Here is a 12,112-nt window from a genome sequence, read left to right on the forward strand (position 1 = left end):
TTTCTCTCTCTGCCTCTCCTCTTTCTGTGTAATTTTTTATTTCAAATAAATAAATAAATAAATCTTTAAAAAAAAAAAAAACTACACATACTCTGTGGGGAGCAACCCGGACTGGACTGAGTTACTGGAATTAAGACTTATTCTATGCATCTGCTCTCCCACAATATGGCGCTGGGAGAGGAGAAAACAGCTTCTACGCAGCTGCCTCTTGCCAACTTGAGTGATGACCTCCAGGAGCTGATCCTGCTCCTGATTGGAGGAGAGCAGTGTACTCGGCGTGTGGGCAGCCGAGTTGGGATTGGCGGAGGAGGACTATAAAGGAGGAGAGAGACAACATGCACCAGGAACATCTAAGGGGAACATCTATCTGAAGGAACACCTGTGCAGCCCCCGAGAGAGCCGGCCGGCGGTGTGCCGCTCCCCCGCAGAAGTGGGGAATGTGGCAGGGGGAACCGCCCTTCCACAGAGGTGGAAGGGACGGTAGCCAACCCGGGAAGAACCAGCAGCAAACCCGGGAAAGGCCGAGCAGACAAAAGAACAGCACAGAGTCCTGTGTCGTTCCTCCACGAAGACGGGGAGCGACATAATGGTGCCGTGACTCGGATAGGAAGCCTAGGCAGGGTTTAGTGTCGTTCCCCCACGAAGACGGGGAGCGACAATACTCCTCCTTGCTCCATCAGTATATATTCTATGGCTTATTGGTTGTCCATGACTACCTTATACTGTAGTCCATGACTACAGTATTTGTTGTAAAAGTTAGCCTGAGATGTAAAATAGATTTCCCAAAGTAATGGCCAGGTTTTTAAAGATAGATTTATGTGATGTAACCAGGATCTTCCAGTATTGCAATAGAAGAGCTCACTAAGGAGTTTTCCTGCCAATAGCAGAGAGAATCAAGAGAAGAAGCAGGTAAAATATGTCAGCCTTAAAATATAACAGCTTTGATATGATGAAAACAAAGATTTTACTTATCTTTGTGCCTTTTGGAAGTGGTATTTAAGTTCTGTTGGTTCACAAGAGTAGGCAGACTTATCTTCCATGTGTTCTTGTAAAGACTCAAGAGGTAGAAGTTTAATTCTTAACATATATACCAAGCTTGGGATGCCAGCTAATTTTACTGAGGTACACATATTCAACAGCATCTGGTAGGGTCCCTTCCATTGGTCTAAGGGGGATCCGTCCTTCCACGTCTTTAATAAAACTAAGTCTCCTGGGGCAATAGCTTGTTAATGAATTTTGGAATCTGACACTGAGAAAATTGTATTATACTCCATCAGGGCCTTTTGTACCTGGCCTAAATGAATATACTTTATCTGATCTTGAGTCTCTGAATCAAAGGGGATGTCAGAGGTAAGGAAAGGTCTCCCATAGAGCATCTCAAATGGACTAAGGTGCAATTCTTGCTCTGAGGAGGACAATAGGCAATAGTTTAAGCCATGTTTCTGAGGTCTCTTGGCAAAGCTTAGTTGGAATTTTCTTAACCTTTCAACTTTACTCAATGACTGAGGTCTCCAAGAGGCATGGAGATAAATTCCCAGAGCAGTAGCTACCTGTTGAGTTCCCCTAGGCACAAATGAGGGTCCATTGCCACTCTGGAGTGACTTTGGAAGTCCAGAGCGTGGAACTACGTTCTTTAGTAGGGCTTTGGATACTTGTTGTGCCTTTTTGTTCAAGTTGGTGAATCTATCCATCCTGTGAAAGTATCAACAAAAACTTGTAAATATTTATAATTATTTGCTGAGGGGAGTATTAGCAGTCAGTCCGCCAGTCTTCACCTGGATATATTCCTTTGCTTTGTTCAGGAGTCAGCTAAGAGGTGGTCTGACATGACCACCAGAGTTATTTTGTAAACAGAGGGGACAGAAATATAATACTTCTCTAATGACAGCACAGCCTTCTTCCAAATACCCAAGAGACTATCTGTATTAAAGCTCCCCTTCCCTGGTGAGTAGAGTCATGCATTTTCTTAATAATCTTCCATTGAGATACTGCTGGGAGCATAACCTTATGATCTGAAGTCCACCTCCACTAGCATCTTTAGTATAACCTTGCTGTGGGGCCCATTCTATTTCAGGTTTGGTCTAGTAAGGCTGTTTAGTTATCTCTACAGGCTAAAGTACTAAAACCATCTCTAGAGCCTTCTGTGCAGCAGCTCTTTTTCTGCCTTATCTGCTCAGGCTTTTCCCTTGCTGACATGGCTGTCTTCTTTTTGGTGTCCCCTAAAGTGAATGGCAGCCACTTCCGAAGGTCATAGCACTGCCTGAGGTAGTGAATATCCATTATTAACTAAAATCTATTAGGGGATTCTTTGACATCAGTAGCCCTCTTTCTCTAAATTGCTGCAAGTGCTTGAAATACAAGGAAAGCATATTTGGAATCTGTATGCATAACAACTCATTGGCCTTTTTTTTAATTACAAGGCTGTAGGTAAAACAATAAGTTCAGCCTTTTGAGCTGAAGTATTATTTGGCAGTGCCTGAGCTTATATCACCTGGGCAAGATCCACTATAGCATAGCCTGCCTTTCTGGGTCCTTTCTTCAGGTAACTACTGCCATAAATAAACCATCAACATCTGGATTTTTTAGAGATTCATCTTGTAGGTCAGTTCCCTTTGTTCCTTCTCTGGCCAGATTCAAAAATTTCCAAACTTTTCTTCTTTGTCCCTTTTTTGATCCCAATTCTCACTGTGAGATGCATTGATGATATGGGGAAACTAGGCAGGGAGTTAGATTGGGGTAGGTGAGCCTGAGCTCCTGCCAGCCCTGCATTGTAACTTTACTGTCTCCTCTATCATTTTGTTACACCTAGCTTCCCAGGATGTAACTGTGTCTCATCTGGGGCCAGGAAGGAGATGCCATGATGGCCAGGTGGAAGTTAAATTCCATGTTGAGTCACCATGAAAATCTCAAAAAGCCTCATGCACCCTGGACTCCACACAGACCCCACCCATTTGTTTATTCAATGAAGGTACCAGCCTATTTCTCTCTCTCTCTCTTTTCTTTAAAGATTTATTTATTGGCCAGCGCCACAGCTCACTAGACTAATCCTCCGCCTGCTGTGCTAGCACCCCGGGTTCTAGCCCAGGTTGGGGCGCCGGATTCTGTCCCAGTTGCTCCTCTTCCAGTCCAGCTCTCTGCTGTGGCCCGGGAAGGCAGAAGATGGCCCAAGTGCTTGGGCCCTGCACCCGCATAGGAGACAAGGAGAAGCACCTGGCTCCTAGCTTCGGATCAGCACAGCACACCGGCCGTAACAGCCATTTGGGGTGAACCAACGGAAGGAAGACCTTTCTCTCTGTCTCTCTCTCTCTCTCTCTCTCTCTCACTGTATAACTCTGCCTGTCAAAAAAAAAAAAAAGATTTATTTATTTATTTGAGAGGAGGCAGGTTACAAACAGAGGGAGAGACAGAGAGGTCTTTCATCCACTGGGTCACTCCCCAAATGGCCAGGAGCTTCTTCTGGGTCTCCCACATAGGTGCAGGGGCACAAAGATTTGGACCATATTCCACTGCTTTCCCAAGCCATTAGCAAAGAGCTGGATCAGATGAGGAGCATACAGGACATGAACCAGTGCCCACATGGGATGCTGGTCTCACAGGCAGAGGCCTATCCCAGTATGCCACAGCACTGACCCCACCACCCTCTATCTCATGAAATAGACTGATAACTGGGAGGCTCTCTGTTGCCCTTGACAATGCTTGGGAATCCTTTTTGGGACTCTTATCCTTCTCTCCTCATTGGCAACTCTCTAACCCACTCATGACAGGTATCTCTCTGTGTGGAGTGACCCATACTCACATGTGAATATATGTTTACTTTCTCTGTCTTTTAAATAAAACCCACTCTCACTTGTGCACTGTCGCTCCCCCTCTTCATGGAGGAACGACACTAAACCCTGCCTAGGCTTCATATCTGAGTCACGGCACCATTATGCCTCCTAGGCTTCACATCCGAGTCATGGCACCATTATGTCGCTCCCCCTCTTTGCGGAGGAACGACACAGGACCCTGTGCTATACTTTCGTCTGCTCGGCCCTTCCCGGGTTTGCTGCTGGTTCTTCCCAGGTTGGCTACCGACCCTTCCACCTCCGTGGAAGGGCAGTTCCCCCTGCCACTTTCCCCACTTCCGCGGGGGAGCGGCACACCACCGGCCTGCTCTCTCAGGGGCTGCTCAGGTGTTCCTTCAGATAGATGTTCCTCTTAGATGTTCCTGGTGCATGTTGTCTCTCTCCTCCTTTATAGTCCTCTTCCACCAATCCCAACTCTGCTACCCACACGCCGAGTATGCTGCTCTCCTCCAATCAGGAGCAGGTCCTGCTGTTTATTGGTTGAACTGGAGGCAGCTGTGTAGAAGCTGTTTGCTCCTCTCCCAGCGCCATATAGTGGGAGAGCAGATGCATAGAGTAAGTCTTAATTCCAGTAACAGTCTAGTCCGAGTTGCTCCCCACAGTGCACTATTCGAATTCTTTGCAGTCATATTTATATGGGGGCAAGAATCTAGTATAAAGATGAAAATACCTAGGCCCATAATATTAATGGCAGCCATTGACATTCATGATACATCATGACCCCTTTACTGCTTTGAAATCCCCTCCATATTCAAGCTGGTTCATCACTTTTAAAAAAAAAAAAAAACAGATTTATTCACTTGAAAGTCAAAGTTACACAGAGAGAGGGGAGGCAGAGAGAGAGAGAGAGAGAGAGAGAGAGAGAGAGAGAGAGAAAGGTCTTCCATCTGCTGGTTCACTCCCCAACTGGCCACAATGGCTGGAGCTGCATTGATCCGAAGCCAGGAGCCAGGAGCTTCTTCCTGGACTCCCACATGAGTGCAGGGACCCAAAGACTCAGGCCATCTTCCATTGCTTTCCCAGGCCATAGCAGAGAGCTGGATCAGAAGTGGAGCAGCTGGATCTCAAACCAGCACGTATATGGGATGCTGGCACTTCAGGCCATGGTGTTAATCCACTGCGCCACAGCACCGGCCCCAACTGGTCCACCAATTTTAAGCACGGCCTCATAGAAACCCTTGGAACAGGAAAAAATTTATTCAAGTGTCTTGCCACAATGTAGCAAGGGTGACCTTGTGTCCAATTTCCAGTAGGATGTTCCATAGTGATGTGATTTCTCTGACCCAACCATTGAAACTGCTATTTTTCGTAGGATCTTTGATTCCTTTTAAGGGAGGCTGATACTTAGAAATCAAGCTACAGCACTAATTGTGGTAGGTGTGTGCTTTGATGTTGGGCTCTCATTGATGATAGGCTTCCTCAATGAACAGAGCAGGGAGACACATTTGTAAATATAAACACACACATGTATATCTAGATCTTTATCTAGATCTCTGTAACCAAAGATATTAAAAAATGAGTTCTGATACTTCCAATTCCAATATCATCCTATATATCTCATTATTGTTTTCTTCTGTCTTTCTAACTGCCTTTTCAACTCCTTTATATGTAACCAATTCTTTGCCATTCCTGCCTCTAGATAGGTGCCAACCTCACTCCTACTTGAACTCCCAAAGTCATCTTGCCCCTTGTCACAAACAGACAAAAATTATATGTGCTGACTACGTAAGGCAAATTTTATTTAAAAGGTGAAAAAGTGAGCACAATTAACCCTACACAAATACCTCTCGTTATCGGACAGTGGGCCAGAAGGTTTTCCCAGAGGAAAAGGAGTGGGGAAGGGGAAGGAGTCCCTCCAACTGTGGTCTCTGGGAGAAGAGAGAGCTCTTCCCACCCGTTGTTGGCCCCTTTTATGAGGTAGAGGGTGGTGCCTCTACCTGCAGGAAGCCCTCGTGTCTGAATGGGGGCTGCTTCCCCTGGTCTAAGGCTCAGTATAGAAATGCAGAGAAAAGTCTGAAACAGAGTGCAAAAGCAAAAGCAAAAGTTTTCTTATTGTAAGACAAAAGCTCTCCACACAAGGAGAGGCCCCAGAGCTGGGAATCCGTCGCCCCAGCAGAGCTGATGTCTCTTTTGTCCTGTCCTCCCTCACCCCTTATCTGTGACATACTAACTCTTTGCCTAGTGCATGCAGTAGGGGTTGTATTTGGATTGGCTCCCCAACCTCTGTCCGCAAGAGCAAAATAGGTCGGTAACTGGAGTTCCCAAAGGGGTGGAATTTGCCCAAGGTCCACTCTTTTTCTACACTTGATCTTAGCCAAACTGTCTTCAAGGTCCCTCTTTCCTTGCTCTGAGGACCATCCAGCTGTTGTTGGGTATGGAGTTGATGACCTCTTCTGGGTGGGGAGTCCCCAGCCCGGGGCACTAAAAGTGCCTGTTTTTAAGGAGGTGAATGCTCTTTGGCCTTCAGGAGAGAAGGTGGGTTCCTGCCTGCTAGGTTTCCTTAAGAAGCTGGTATAGAGGCCTTGACTTTTCTGCATATTCTGGGATCCAGAGTTTGCAAAACCCAATCAGTCACTCCTAGGAAGGCTCTTTAGGGTACAGGAAAGTCCTGAATGGGCTGTATTGTTTCTCTGCTTGGAACTCTTTTTCCTCTTGAAATTATTAAGCCACTTAATGAGCTACAGGTCTTGGACCATTCTCCATTCACCTGGCTTCCCTTATGATGCCCATAATGAGTGAACTGTGCGGCTGATATATCCCTTACGTATTCCTTGTTTGAGGAGCCCCTTAATGACAGGTTCTAAGCCTATTTTAATTCCAGATGGAGAGAATACTATTTTTATTGAAGAAGATGGTCAGGGACTTTTATGAGAGTTGATGTTTTGCCTGTCCCACAATTGGTCCATCCATCTATACCTGGGGGTTTGCCTTTATCTCCAGGAAGAAAAAACACCTTACAACTCCTGGTAGTAATAGGTACTGTACACAAGAGTCTGGGGAGAGATGCCTCAGCCTAATAATAGAGCATGTGTTTCCAGGATTGTTAGAAAGGAGTGGGTGGAGGTCTCCCCAAGAACAAGTGACAAGTTGAGAGAATTATTTTTCTATGGGTACAGATTTTATAGGTTCTTTTTTATAGATAATAATAATATTTTATTTTAAAAATTAATTTATTTCATTTTTTAAAAAATATTTATTTATTTGAAAGAGTAACAGAGAAGCAGAAGCGGAGAAAGAGACAGAGACAGAGAGAAGGGTCTTCCATCTGCTGGTTCACTCCCCAAATGGCCACAACAGCCAGAACTGAGCCATTCCACAGCCAGAAGCTGAGAGCACCTTCTGGGTCTCCCACATGGGTGCAGGGGCCCAAGGACTTGGATCATCTTCAGCTGCTTTCCCAGGCACATTAGCAGGGAGCTGGATTAGAAGTGGAGCATCCAGGACCCAAACCAGTGCCTATATAGGGTGTATGGCTGTTTGTAGTAATTCCTGATGGTTCTTTGTACTTCTCTGGCATTTGTTATTACATCTCTTTTTCATCTCTGATTTTATTGATTTGGGTCTTCTCCCTCTTGTTTTTGTTAGTTGAGCAAATGGTGTGTCATTTTTATTTTTTCAAAAAGCTAGCTCTTCATTTCACTGATATTTTTTAATCTTTTGTTTCAATTTTGTTTATTTCTTCTCTAATTTCAATTATTTCTTTCCTTCTACTAATTTTGGGTTTGGTTTGTTGTTGTTATTGTAGTTCCCTGAAATACACTGATAGCTTATTTTGCACCAATTGCTATAAACTTTCCTGTTAACACTGCCTTTCTGTATATCACAAGTTTGATGTATTGTATTGCCATTTTCATTCATTTCCAGAATTTCTGTAAATTTCCCTTTTGATTTCTTCTATGACCCACAGTTCATTCAGGAGAGTGTTCAGCATCCAAGTGTTTGCATATTCTCTGGATATTCGTAAGTTGTTCATTTCCAGCTTCATTCAATTGTGGCCAGAAAAGATATATGATTTCAAAATATTTTTTAATTCGCTGAGACTTGCTTTATGGCCTAGCATGGGATCTATCCTAGAGAAAGTTCCATGTATTGGTGAAAAGGATGTATATTCAACTGTGGGATGAAATGTTCTGTAGCCATCAGGTCCGTTTGGTCCATAGTGTCAATTAGCTCTGTAGTTTTTTTGGTTGATTTTCTGTCCAGTTGATATATCCACTGATGAATGTGTGGTGATGTCCAATTGATATGTGTCCAGTTGATGTGTATCCAGTTCACATGTTCATTGATGAATTACTATTGTATTGCAGTCTGTGTCTACCTTTAGATCTATTAATATTTGTTTTAAATAGCCAGGTGTCCTGGGATTGGGTGCATACACAATTATTATACTCACATCTTCCTTTTGAATTGATCCCTTAATCATTATATAATGCCCTTGTCCCTTTTACTAGTTTTTGCATTAAAATCTATTTTGCCTGATACTAGGGTGGGCTACACCTACTCATTTTTGCTTTCCATTAGCATGGACTATTTTTTCCGTCTCTTCACTTTCAGTCTGCCTGTACTCTGTTGGTGAGATGTGTTTCTTGTAGGCAGCAAATGGGTAGGTTTGTTTTTTAATCCATTCAGCCAGTCTGTATCTTTTAATTGAAGAATTTAGGCCATTTAGATTGAAATTACTGTTAATGAGTAATGACTTGGCCCTGCCATTTTTCTATAAATATTCCTACTCTTTGATTCGGATTTCCCTTGAACTTTTACTGGGAGATTTTTTGCCTTCACATTCTTTCTTAATGATGACTATCTGTGTGTAGCACATCCCTAAGCATGTGTAAGGCTGGACAATAAATTCTTTCAATTTCTCTTTGTTATGGAAGGTCTTAATTTCACCATCATTTACAAATGCAGCATCTGTGAGATACAGTATTCTGGGTTGACATTTTTTTTTCTTTTAAGACTTGGATTTTGTCTCTCCATTCTCTCCTAGGCTGTAGGGCTTCTGATGAGAAGTCAGCTGTGAGTCCAATTGGAGATCCTCTGAAGGTAATCTGGCATTTCTGTTGTGCAAATTTTAGAATTTTTATGTTTTACTGTTGAAAGTTTGCCTATAATATGTCATGGTAAAGATCTTTTCTGGTCAAGTCTCATAGGAGTTCTATGTGCTTTCTGTATTTGGATGTCCCTTTCTTTCTCCAAGTTAGACAAATTTTTTGTTATTCTTTCACTTTATAGGCTTTCTAATCCATTCTATCTTTCCACACCTTCAGGAACTCCTAAGACCCATATGTTAGGTCATTTGACAGAATCCCATAAATCTTGAACACATTCTAATTTTTCAAATTTCTCTCCTTTTTTTTTTTTTTTTTTGAGTAACTGAGCTATTTCCAAAGATTTGTCTCGTAACTTAGATATTCTTAGAAAGCTAAGTCTACTGTTAAGGCTTTCCATGGTATTCTTATTTTACATATTGAATTCATTTCTAGTATCTCAGTTTGATTCCTCTTAAAAATCTCAATCTCATGGGAAAATTTGTCATCCATGTCCTGTATGGGTTTCTTTAACTCTTGACTTTGCTTCTCATTGCTTCTGAGTAACACTATGATCATTCTTCTGAACTCCTTTTCAGGCATTTCATCATCTCCTCATCGTCACATTCCAACATCCAAGTGTGGTTGTGTTCCTGTGGGGGAGTCATGTTTTCTTCCTTGTTCCAGCAGCACCCCATGCCATATTGTACAGTCACAGAATTCCCAAAGTCCCAGCACACAAGGCTTCCACATTTCCAGGGTGCAGAGGATCCACTCAGTCGCATGAGCCTGCTCTGTCCAGGGAAAGAGCAGAGAAGCTCCCAGAGCCAATTGCCTGTGGGTGCTCCACCTTGGCAGCTTGAACCCTGGGGCCTGCAACATGTTGAAAGCATGGGGGCATATCCCAGTCCTGTGTGGGTGCCTAGCCCCCTGTCAGCCCTCCAGGCAGACTCAAAGTCAGTGTGGAACGTGTACTTTCGTCTTTGGTAAAATCCTCTGGTCATGTACAAGCATGAGGGCTGCCCACATACTCTACTGGTGTCAAAATGGTGCCTTCTTTCCACCAGTTGCTGGGCACCTAATGAAAGTCATGTTTACTCAAGTTCTCTCATAGAAAGTAGTTCATTTGGAGCCAGCGCTGTGGTGTAGCAGGTAAAGCCACTGCCTGCAGTGCCAGCATCTCATATAGAGTCCCAACTGCTCCTCTTCCAATCCAGCTCTCTGCTATGGCCTGGGAAAGCAGTAGAAGATGGCTCAAGTCCTTGGGCCCCTGCACCCACATGGGAGACCTGGAGGAAGCTCCTGGCTCCTGGCTTTGGATCAGCTCAGCTCCAGCTATTGTAGCCATCTGGGGAGTGAACCAGCAGATAGAGGACCTCTCTCTCTCTCTCTCTCTCTCTGCCTCTGCCTCTCTGTAACTCTGCCTTTAAATTAAATAAGTATTTTTTAAAATATTTATTTATTTATTTGACAGAGTTACACACAGAGAGAAGGAGAGGCAGAGAGAGAGAGAGAGAGAGAGAGAAAGTCTTTCATCCACTGGTTCACTCTCCAATTGGCCACAATGGCTGGAGCTGTGCTGATCCAAAGCCAGGAGCCAGGAGCTTCTTCCAGGTCTCCTAGGTGGGTGCAGGGGCCTAAGGTCTTGAGCCATCTTCTACTGTTTTCCCAGGAAATAGCTGAGAGCTGGATCAGAAGTGGAGCAGCCGGGACACAAACTGGCGCCCATATGGGATGCCAGCACTGCGGGCGGTGGCTTTACCCACTACGCCATAGTGCTGGCCCCAAATAAATATATCTTTTAAAAAAAGTAAAAAGAAAGGAGTTCATTCACAGTAGATTGTGAGTTGTGTGTGGTTTCCAGGGGGAATAGAAAGGGCTGCTTCCTACAACATTACACACGTTGGTTTTGCCATAGTTAACACTGTGTTTTTGATGATTTGAACAGTGCTTAGATGAATCCTATAAGATAGAGCTGCCCTGTGTCAAGGTATTTCCAGGAACAGAGTTAATTTTTCAAGTGTCAAGTGGTCTTCCATTGCTGTAGGTACGGAGCCCTCAATAAGCAATCAGCATCCCAATGTGAGAGCGCGAGGCAAATGAAGGTAGTCAAAATGGGGATTTCTTGGAAGATCTCCAAAGGGATGGCATTCATAACTCAATGTTTCTTCAGGAATTTAATGCTGATCTCATATTAACACTATATTCGGATATTGAGCAACCCCTTTCCAAGGCTTGAAACATCGAGCAATGAATCCTATTACTTATGATGTGTTGCCTCATGTTATTTCCTGGAATAGACCTGGTACCTCAAGGAAAACACAGTTGCAACATTAAGGTTTTCCTGGGCTTGGGCGCTGACTGCTGTGGGTACATAGAGCATAAGACACAGTAAGCATGCAAATTTGAGTAGCCAGGCAGGTGCGTCCTCTTGGAAAGTAGTGTGTTCCCTTAAGCAGTCTCAGAAAATGAGATATCTGCTGGTTACTTCGAATTACAACCATAGGAGCTTAAAGCATGTCTTATGTTAACACCATGTGCTTAGTGAACTCTGAGTTTCCAGTGCTTTAACATCGTGGCTAGAAAGAGACTGTACCTCAAGCAACATCCAGGAGTAGTTGGTTGGTCAATTAGAACATGGTCGCTAAATTGACTTGTTTCTGGATGTCTACTGATGCTTTGAGTCCCTAACATGCAGTTACAGACGTGGGAGCACAGACGAATTGAACATTGCTGGAATGGAGTGTTTTCCCAGAGGCTGACTCAAGGAATTGGGTTCACATAGAAGTGTACCTAACGTAAACTGAAGACACATCTTTTGTGACACCCTTGGCTTAGCAGGTGGCGCACTTCTTAACATTCAAATGTGTTTTGCTGATCATACAGGAAAGAAATACCTTCCCAGCCTCCTTGGTACTCGCCGCAGATTTTTTTTTATCACTAACGCGTTTTCTGCACTTAACTAAAATGTTCTCAAAATAGGAGTTCTCAGCCTTTTCCTGAGTTAGAATTCGGCCAACAGCCTTCAGTATTGATGTTGGCTTTGTAACTTCACACTTCCATTTTGCCAATCAATCTTTCTAGTTTCTGATTGCTGTTATTTACGTCAATGCAACCTGCCGTATGCGTCAATTCCTTTTACTCATACCTCCCAAACAACTCCTGGGCAGCAGCAGTGCCTTTGTAATTTAATTTGTTAAAATTTACCTTTATTTCTTTATAAGAGATTGTCTCTTCTTC

The sequence above is a fragment of the Oryctolagus cuniculus genome, chromosome 5 (genome assembly GCF_964237555.1).
Source record: "Oryctolagus cuniculus chromosome 5, mOryCun1.1, whole genome shotgun sequence".
NCBI classification, from domain to species: Eukaryota; Metazoa; Chordata; class Mammalia; order Lagomorpha; family Leporidae; genus Oryctolagus; species Oryctolagus cuniculus.